Source organism: Sapajus apella, unplaced genomic scaffold, assembly GCF_009761245.1.
Source record: "Sapajus apella isolate SASKATOON/1434 unplaced genomic scaffold, GSC_monkey_1.0 scaffold58, whole genome shotgun sequence".
Lineage (NCBI taxonomy): Eukaryota > Metazoa > Chordata > Mammalia > Primates > Cebidae > Sapajus > Sapajus apella.
In genome coordinates, this window is record NW_022436998.1 from 13,977,759 (window position 1) to 13,989,082 (window position 11,324).

The following is an 11,324-nucleotide window of genomic DNA, read 5'->3' on the forward strand; positions in this document are numbered from 1 at the left end:
AAAAAAAAAAAAAAAAAAAAAAAAAAAAAAAAAGATTTGAAAAAACCTACATGTTTTTTGATGAAATTTTTAATGATAGAATAAAATGGCTGAATAGAATGATAATGCAGTAATAAAATGTTTATGTTACAGTTAAATAAAAGCAAGCAAATATGTGAAAAAATTATAAAAGAGTATAAATGAAAGATCAATTCAGAGAGTTCAATGTAACACTAAAAGAGTTGTTTGGAAAACAGAAAATATAAATAAAAATCCTAACTAAATACATAAAATTACTAAAACTAAAGTGCATATGTTTTCCGAATGAATGTGTCCCTCAAATGATCAAGACAAAAACTCCTACTCAATCAAAGATTTGAGAAATTACAGAATACTAAGCATAAAAAGACCCCCCCGAACACTTCCAGAGAGAAAAAACAGGGAGTTTAACCTTGATCTTGAATAATTTTTGACTAAGTTTAGATGGACCAAACTTCTCTTAAGAATAACTAACTAGTCTGGATACAGGTAGTTTAAAATATACATATATTCTGTGTGCTAAATGAGTAGCAGTGTGTTAGATCAAATTTTAACATAAAATAAAACAATTCAGCAAAGAAATGGCATACAACCCACTAAGATAGGCAAAACGTGAGGAAGTATTTTACAAAAGAACAAACACAGACGGCAATGAACATATAAAAAGAGGCTCTACTTCATAGATGATTAAGAACTCAGTATTACAAATCTAGTCATTTTAAAATATGCCTGTACATTCTTCAATATTCCTCCCATTGATAGGGATCTGTATTCCTACACTTCCATCTAGGCTGGTTTGTGATTGATGCAATACAATATGATGAAAGTGATGCTATGTGTTTTCTAGGCTAGGTAATAGAATGCCAGGAAGCTTTCACTTTGTTTACTGTACACCAGCTCTCAGAGCCTTTGGCCTTGATGTAAAACGTCAGACTAAACCTCAGACTACCATGCTGTGAGGAATCCCAAGCCACACAAAGGAAAGAACACTCAAAGGTACTCTGGTCAACTCCTAACTGTGCCCAGCATTTGTGTTCTTTCAGCACAGATGCCTTACATATGTGTGAAGAGATGTTCACTTGATTCTAGCCCCAAGGTGTCCAATTCATGGTAGGCTTATTGAGTCTTTTCAGCTGAGTCTTCAGCCATCGTGGACCAAAGATAAGAACATCCCCTTTGTGCCCTGTCCACATTTCTAAGTCCCAAATGTTTGAGCACAGTGAAATACTTATTGATATATGATGCAAAACTTTGGAGTGGTTTGCTTTGCTCTGATAAATAGAAGAGAATTTGGTACCTGAAGGAAGTTTGCTGCCAAAACAAAATGTAAAACATAGAGTGCTGATCACTGGACTCGGCCTTAGGGAAGCATAATGAAACTTAAGGAGGCTGTTGGTAAAGGTCTGAAGTAAAATGTAGAAAATAACCATGGAATTCTAGAAAAAAGGGAGGCCTTGTCAAGTAGTGAAAGAGATTCATTTATGGTGATGTAGAAAATAAGAAAACATACAGTAGTCCATTGGTATCCATGGGAGATTGGTTCAAGGTATCCCCTACCATGTGGATACCAAAACCTGCTGATGCTAAAGTCCCTTATATAAAACAGTGTAGTAATTTTGCATAATCTGTGCATATCCTCCGTATACTTGAAATTATTTTTAGGCTGCTTATAATACCTAACACAATTTAAATGCTATGTAAATAGCTATTATACTATATGGTTTAGGGAATAAGGAAAAGAAAATATTTTTACATATTCAGTGCAGACACAACCATCCACTTTTCTTTCCAATATATTTTTTTGCATGTTTGATTGAATCTATGGATGTGGAACCCATAAATACGGAAGGCTAACTGTACCTAATAATGTTGCTGGCTTAGCTAAAGACATTTTGAACAGAATATTGAAAATGCAATCTGGTTTATTCTATCTTCCTATAATAAAATGAAAGAATAAATAAATGAACTAAATAAAAAAGTATTTATATTTCAGGTACAATTTAGAGAAAAAATATTTAGCACCCAGAACAGTCAGCCATTAAAGGGTTCTCAACATAAGATAGGACGTTAGAATTCTTGATTAGAATTCTTAATTCTTGCCATTAATGAGAGGATCAAAGACCGTACACTGCAAATCAGTTAATTGTAATTAATTTTTCAAGTGGCAATTGAAAAATTAATTCTATTTCTCACAAACAGTATTAATTAACATTAAGCCACTAGACAAGGTCTCCATTTTAAAGTCCAGCCCCCTCGCCAGACTGCATCCTGCCCTGGGGCCCAACAGCCTCTGAATCTCCACATTCCTGGAGTCCCATTGACATCATCCTCCTACAGCTGCCAACATTGCTGGCTGCTGCCACTCAGGCCAAAGAACAAGCCACTGGCAATGACTGCTGCTCCCAGCAGTATAGCCACCACAAATTTACAGGCACCCTGAGGACAGGCTACTTTGCCCACAGCTGCCGCCTGGGACCAAAGCACCCTATGCCTATGTCTATGGCTACTGTCAACCCTCATGCCATGCCCACTGCCCAAGGGTCCAGGGACCCACTCACCTACCTGGCCCAAAACTGTCTCTACTGACACCCAAGCAAGCCTCCTTACGTTCCAAGAATTGACCCACTTAACTCTATTACAACTGTGCCAGGATACCCCACCATATAGCACAAGGAAAGACACACTCAACCTGCTGCTGCCATCACTGGGACCCAATGACTGGCCCATCTGGCATCCTTATCCCCAGAAAAACTTCACCACAGCCTCCACTAATAACCATAACCTAAGGCACTGAATACATCACAGACACCACTGATGCTCTTTACAGCTGAAGAAATCATGCGGAGACTACATTACTGCACGCACATGGACTCGAAGCCAAAGGGCCCTAACTAGCCAACATCATACATACAGCCTCAGGGAAAAAATCCTTCACAATGAAAGCAGATTTGGAAAATTGAAAGAAGCAACTGTTAGAACAGATATGCATATATCAACATAAGGACACAAGAAAAAATTAAAAAGCAAGGAAAAATGATACTTCCAAAGGAATACAGTAATTTTCCAGCATAAGGAAAATTTATAAGGTTCAGAGAAAATAAACCTTAAGAAATCTCAGAACAAGAATTCAAAATCATTACATTTAAAAAGCTTAGTGAGATACAAGAGAGCAAAAACAAGCAATACAAACAAATGAGAAAAACAATTCAGGTTATTGAAAAATTACCAGAGAGATAGGTGGCACAAAAAGGAACCAAACCAAACTTTTGGAACTGAAGAATTCATTGAATAAAATACAAAATATACTCAAAGGCATTAATAATAGACTAAAACAAGCAGAAAAGAAAATATCAGAATTTGAAGGCAGGCCTTTTGAAATAACCCAGTCACACAAAATAAAAGAAAAAAGGGAGGAGGGGAAAGGGATGAACATAACCTATGAGGCATATGTTGCACCATAAAGTGACCAAATGTTACGGGTTTTAGTGTCCCAAAAAGCAAAGCAAAGATGGAAGAAACAGAAAAGTTATTAAATGAAATAATTCCTGAAAGCTTCCCAAGCCTAGCAATACATTTAGACATCCCACTTATATGTGGGAGATAAAAAAGTTAATCTCATGAAGATAAAGAGGTGAACGATAGATATGAGAGGCTGCGAAAGGTGCGTGGGTGGAGGAGGTGATAAAGAGAGATTATTTGGTGGGTACAAACATGTTGTTAGAATAAATAATTTCCAATGTTCAATATTATAGTAGCATGATTACAGTTAACAACAATGTATTGCATATTTCAAAATAGCTATAAGAGGGAATTTGAAATGTTCCCGACACATAGAAATGATGAATACCTTTGAGGTGATAGATACCCCAGATACTCTGGCTTGATGATTTTACAGTCTATGCATGTAACAAATATCATATATAAGTACGCATACCTTATAAGTATGCATAAATATTATGTATCATGTAAAAGATTAAAGTTATCACTGTTATAATACAGATTACCAAATACAAAATAAATGTAAGCAGATAAGATCTAAGAACTATATTTAAATATAAGAAAACTAAAATAATTAAAAAGTAGATGAATATTTGGTTAAACACTTAAAAAAAGAAGGAGGAAGAAAAGAGGAAGAAGATAAAGATAGTTGTAGAGGAGGAAGAGGAGGAGAAGGAAGATGTTTGGTTTACTTAAACAGGATAATGATGAACTATTATAAAACTATCATAAATTTTGCACTTATTTCTATCAGGTGCTGTTTTAGACATTTTAATATATGGTATATTTAGTATTCACATTAATCCACACAATGCATATTCTTAATCAACATTTTATGGAATTAATTTTTCTATGCCATCTCTCTAATAAGTGGTGAAGCCAGTATTGGAATCTAAAACTAATAGTGAACTGAGAGGTCTATAGGAGCCATTTGCCTGGTAGAGGGCGAACTTTGCCTGGGAGCTGAAATTGCAAATACTAGTTATGTTGGCTTGGGTTATAGCTCTTTGGAAGAAGTTTATTATAATAAAATAGGGTAATTGTTTGATTGTATTTAAAATGTATATATTGTATTCGATTATATTATAAATCATATAATTTGTATTGTAAAGAAAATATGTATTTTAATGTAGTATGTGCTTAGTTGATATAAAATGTTTCATCATGGATTAAGTAATATTTCTCATGGTTCAAAAAGTATTAAGAAAACCCATCAAAATACAGAAAACAATGCTACAAATTACCAACAGTTGAATGAATCAGTACACTCCAATTCATAACAACTCAGGAATGGGTTGTGCATTAAAAAAAGGAAAGGCTCAAAAAGGAAAGGACTAACAAGTCTATTAAGGTAACTATGGATAGCTTGCATGTGAATAATTTTTTATGTAGCTCAGGAGCATTTTCTAAGACCAATGTCTGTAAACCGAGTACGCATGAGTCTATAGCTTATGAATCAGATTAATCACATAAAAACGTCCTTCGCTTGTAAATAGAGAACCTCATTCTCTTAAGGGATTCTAAGAGTTGGCTTTGTTGCTACCAACAAGCCTACAAGTTGGATTACTTTCCTGATATTTCTATCCCAAAGCAAGATGGGACCCACTGACAGGGAGCAGAATGGAGCAGCAGAGCATTTTAAGAAACCAAAAGGAGTAATCCCTGAGGTAATGAACCTTAGGAGGTGCACAATTGTTTTTGGACAGAATTAAATTTATCATAAATGGATTCTTCCTCTATAAAGCAGAACCAGAAACAATGTGGAATGAATAATTGCAGGGATTCAATGATAGAAATGGCTGCATTGGTTATTGTATTTTACATTGATGGAATTAAATTAAATAGAAATACTTTGGTCAGAAATACTTTGCAGGTAATTTCCCCTAGAGATAAGCTTGTATTAAATGATGTCAAAGTCTCTCTCAGGTCTAAATTATTTGATACTAATCACTGTAAAAATAAAGTAGTAAAAAATTCAGTAAATAATACTTAGCTATTGAACAATGTGAATGATACCGAAACTGCCAGTGAGACAAATATGTTTTCTAATGAAATATCTACTTTATATTAATGTATTGACAAGGGACCTTTTAACATTACTTGTAATATGGAAATAATTTCTCCTTTAGCTATGATTTAGTAGAGAACTATTAAGTAGAAAGAATTGAGCAGTGTGTAATATTTCTGTAACTATGGGGCAATTAGGGAAAAAGAAAGACAGATGTACAAGATTAATCAAATTACCAAAACAATCACCTCAGGAAAACATGCATACAAGTAACAAAGTTAATGGATATTTATTAAGAATAGCATTACACAACTATTCTAGATATGTATTCCAATTTTATATAAAAAGATCACTTAAGTATGGTTCCCTCATCATTAAACAGCTTTAGCTTTATATATGCATCATATGATTTCTATTAGAGCTGTATCTTCTGTTTATCATTTCAATAAATTAGGGCTTGGGATGGCAATCTAATTGGACAGGAGATTCAGAATTATCATTTTTATTGTTTTAATTTATTTTATAATAATCAGTACTCTTTCTACCTCTTTTGAGATCATTTGTTAATTATTATAACTTAGAAATCGTCACTTGAACTCTGGTTTTCTACATAGAGTTGAGCAAAAAATATGCCAATTTTCTATATATATGTGGTTATTTTTACTACCTTATTTTTTATTTTTTTTGCTTTATTGGCTCTCCTCCAACTTTCAACTTTTTATGTTAATATAGTTTATGACATATCTATTTCCATGGCCATGTCAAAGAATCAGTCCTTAAATTTTTTTGTTATTCCTGTATTGCTTTTATTTCCTGAATTATTGATTTCTTCTTTTGAGTGTAGGATTTTTCCCCAATATATTGGAATGCTCCTAAAATTAACTTATTTTCATTACATATATACATGTATATATATAGATAGATATATAAAGTACATTGGTATATAACACATATGTGTACATAGCATAAAATTAGGTTTTACCTTGAAATTTAATATAAATATTATTATTACTATAATTATTTTGAGACAGAGTCTCACTCTGCCACCCAGGCTGGAGTACAATGTCAAGATCTCAGCTCACTGCAATCTCTGCCTCCTGGTTCAAGCGATTCTCATGTGTTAGCCTCCTGAGTAGCTGGGATTACAAATGTGCACCAACATGCCCAGCTAATTTTGAATTTTTGATAGAGACGGCATTGCACCATGTTGGCCAAGCTAGTCTTGATCTCTTGGCAGACGACTTGAGGTCAGGAGTTTGAGACCAGACTGACCAACATGGTGAAACCCCGCCTCTGCCAAAAATACAAAAATTAGCCGAGCGTGGTGGTAGGTACCTGTAATCCCACTACTTGGGAGGCTGAGGCAGGAGAATCACTTAAACCTTGGAGGCGAAGGTTGCAGTGAGCTGAGATCGTGCCACTGGACTCTAGCCTAGATGACAAAGTTAGACTCAATCTCATCTAAAAAAAAAAAAAAAAAAAAAAACAGATAATTTAAAAAAAAAAAGGCTGTTGAAACCTTCTTTACAGTAAGGTGGCTCTGTGACTATGTTGTAACCAATAGAATATGTTTAGAAATTATATATCAATATACAAATTATAACCACTTAAGAAAAAGAGTATGTTTTTCCTTTTCATTAATGACTGCCTTTTGGCTGAAAAGCAGATTTGAAGGTGGGAGCCTTAATGGACCACAAAATACAAACTGCATATTTGGAGTGGGAGAGCAACAAAATAGGAACCCAATAGAGCTGACTTCTAAATACTGTATGATGCTGTCCTTTGACTAGGTTTCTTATGTCTATGTGGAATTTCATATCTTGCAGTATACTGTAAATAAACATTAAAGTCCACCCTTTACTTCAAAAAATAAATAAATAAATATTTATTTGTTTACTTTCATTTGGGGACTGTTTTAACAGAAACTGCCACAGCCTAATGCAAGAGTAGCTACATCTATTTAGGTGTTAAAGTGTTCATACAGGATGTAAGAAATTATCTGCAGATAATTTTCTGCTAGTATGAGTATAGGGGCCTATGAGTTGATTTAGAAATGAAGGATCACAGAATTTAGGGATGAAGATTTGTTTTATTTATAAATAAAAACTCCTCAGATCTTAGTAGGCTTCTTCTGATTATTTTGCTTTAATCATTTCTATGTTCAAGATCCCAAGTCAAACATTTCTATAGACATAGTTTAGACACTGAAAGTTCATTTTGTTTTATTTGTTGCCTGTTCCACTTTTTCCCTCAACTTAATAGATGTTAGCTCAAGGCCATCTGAAAAAAAAAGAATAAAGATTGGAGTGAAAAATTCTAGACAAACAGGCAGGATGACAAACATTTTTCCATGTCATAAGCTGATCTCCTGGCTACTATTAAAGCTGTACTTCCTGCAAGCTCTCTTTCTATCTCTATATTATTATAGCCTCTCAAGAATTTTTCAGCTCTGCAAACACACCATTTTTTTGTATGTCATATTGTGTGTCATCCAATCTGTTTGTCTAGAATTTTTTCTATTATATTTCAGATTGTCACTTCTTACTTAGCTAGTATGTCATCTCCTGAGAAACCTGGTCTGAGTCCTCCAGAAGTATTAGGAGGTGTTAACATACCATGTAAGGAAGTGAACTTTAGGGCCAAGCAGCTTGAACTTTAATTCCATTTATGGCACATGTGTGATCAAGCTATAATCTCTGTATCTCACTTTCTTCTTTTATAAAATTATGGTTGAATCTAATATAAACTATAGAAGAAGGCTGAATTAGATGATGCATGATTCAAGTAAATTACTTAACAGTGTTTGTGTATGTATATATGTGGGGGGGGTATGTATATACATATATGTATATATATGTTTATATGCATACGTGTGTGTGTGTGTGTGTGTGTGTGTATTTCTCTGCACAAAATTTTGGATATTTTCAGTAACTAGATAGAATGGAGGCACTCAGTAATTATTCAGTTGTTGAATGTATGAAGGTAGCATTGCTATCAGAGTTAACTCTCAACTCATTGATTTTCCAGTGCTCAGATAGGCATCTCTTTATGGTTGCATAAGCAGACATACATTTGTTTACCTTTCTTAGAGATTTATCTTTGGCTAGAGAATAGAGAGATAAAGTGAAAAGAAAGCAAAGTAGGTAGATTTACTTATTCTTACATGAAAAATTCCCATGCTTTGTATCATCATATCAAATGTTACAAAATATTTGTAAATTTGAATTTGATTAGCCATACTTTATTGTAACTATGCTACTCTTTGAAGACCACTTGGCTGGAGAAACTGTCAGTTTATGTCAGCAGGGAGCAGCTTTGTTACATTGATATGCTCAATACATGTCAAACAATTGGGCCTTTTATCAAAAGAAATATTCTAGAAAATAGCAAGAAATATTATTATAATAACTTAAGAATGTAACCAACAATGGGAGTGAAAACTATTTGTGAAGTTAATACCAATTATGACACAAAAAATGCATTCATCTTAAAAAAAGTTAAATGGGATATTCTCATAATTAAAATGTCACTCTTCAAAAACATAACTAAAACAATATGAAAACCCAAGCAATATGGTCAACTAGATGCAGCCAGGAGCAGCTTCTCCCACCTGAAATCACTAGACCATCAAGCAGACTAACACACCAGACACTGAACAGATCTTCAGAAAGAAAGCATTAAGAGTGAAGATAGGGAAGACATAGACCCTGGGCTTAAAGGAGAGAAAACGGGAAATCCTGCACAGTATTGTTGAATGTCAGGATTTGTTCCTGGCCCTGAGTTGCTTATAGGAAAGAGGTGAGGGAAGTAGGCGTGGAGTGGCAAACTCTTGCCATGAATCTCCAGGATCTTAGCTGTTGGAGACCCCATGACCCTGACAGACATCTGAGTTGGCAGGGAGAACTGAACGGAAAGTTCACAGAGACAGAACTCCAGCCTGCATGGAGCCTGGAGGGTTTGACATGGTCATGGCAGCAATGGAACATGGCCATGGGCGCCCAAAGCTGAAGGTGTGCAATATTTCTCTGGGCAGCTCTAGCTTTTGTTGGCTGCCAAATCTGGACACAAAAGGGCTGCCTTAGCAGTAGGACATAGTGAGTCTTATCTGAGCACCCCAATGTCTGCTGGCATCTCCCAGGGCCTCTCCCAGGGCATCTCCCTGGCTGCACCCACTTGTTGTGCAGCCTCAGCTGCCCAACTGAAGCACTTGCTAGGGGTCACTGACATCTATAGTTCTTTCACCAGCAAATATCACCTAATCATTAGAGAGCTTTTGCTAATGGACCCCTGCCAGTGGACATCCATACACAGTCTCCCCCTTCTGGTGCACACTTGCCCACAGCCTTTCCTTGCTGGCATGTAATCACCAGCAGCCTCTCCCTTCCACCTTGCTGGTGTACACGCACACCAGCACCCCAGCAGTGCACACGCAACCTGGGACCTCCATTACCCAACTAGAACACATTTACTAGCAGCCCACACTGAAATGTCAGCAGACTGGGAACATGATGGCCCCAGCAGTGTTGCAGATGCTCAACCTCAAAAGGTCATAATGAAAAGCTGCAGGCCTATTTTCAGCTCACTAGCGGTCAAGCATATTGCCCAGGAGTGCTGAGCTGAGCATTGGTCCACTGAAAGCATCCAGAAATGAAGCCAATCAACTAAACCCAACCTATACTACAGTCAAATCCTCAAGGGCACCAAATAATATAAAAGCAAAAAGCCCAGTTAAAAAATAGCAGCTTTAAAGATTAAAAGAACATCAATCCACAGAGATGAGAAAGGATCAGCACAAGAACTCTGGCAACTATAGAAGACAGAGTGTCTTTTTTCCTGCAGATGACCACACTAGCTCCTCAGGAATGATTCTTAACAAAGCTGAAATGGCTGAAATGACTGAAATGACTGACATAAAATTCAGAATCTGGATGGCAAGGAAGCTTAGCAAGATATCAGAAAAGATTGAAACCAATCTAAGGGGCATAGTAAAAGGTCAAAGAGTTGAAAGATATTTCTTTCTTTCCATTTTAAGAAAGAAACAAACTGACCTTCTAGAAGCTCATTATGTATTTGGAAACATTAATAAGAGACTAGACCAAGCCAAGGAAAAAATCTCAGAGCTCAAAACTGCTCCTTCAAATCAATATAGGCAGTCAAAAATAAATAAATAAATATATATTTAAAAAAATATATATATGTATAAACAATGAAAAAAATCTGAGAAATATGGGGTTATATGAAGACACCAAATCTATGCTCATTGGCATTCCTGAAAGATGTGGAGAGAAAGCTAGCAACTTGGAAAGCATATTTGTGGATATTATCCATGAAAATTTCCCCAACATCCCTAGAAATGTTGACATCTCTAGCAGAGAATACCCACAGATTACAAATTCATGAAATTCAGAGAACACCCACATTTAGTATACGAGATGATCATTCCCAAAACATACTCATCAGATTCTCCAAAATTTGTGAGAAAGAAAAAAATCTTAAAGGCAGCTAGAGAAAAGGGACAGGTCATATACAGGGGAACACCATCTGGCTAACAGCAGACCTTTCAGCAGAAATCTTACAAGCTAAAGGTGATCGGGGGCCTATATTCAAAATTCTTAAAGAAAAAAAATTTGACCAAGAATTTCATATTCAACCAAACTAAGCTTGATAAGTGAAGGAGAAGGAAAATGATTTGTAGATAAGCAAATGCTACGGTAAATTGTTACAACCAGACCTCCCTCACAAGAGCTCTGTAACAGAGTGCTAAACATAGAAATAAAAAGCAGCACGTGCTACCACAAAA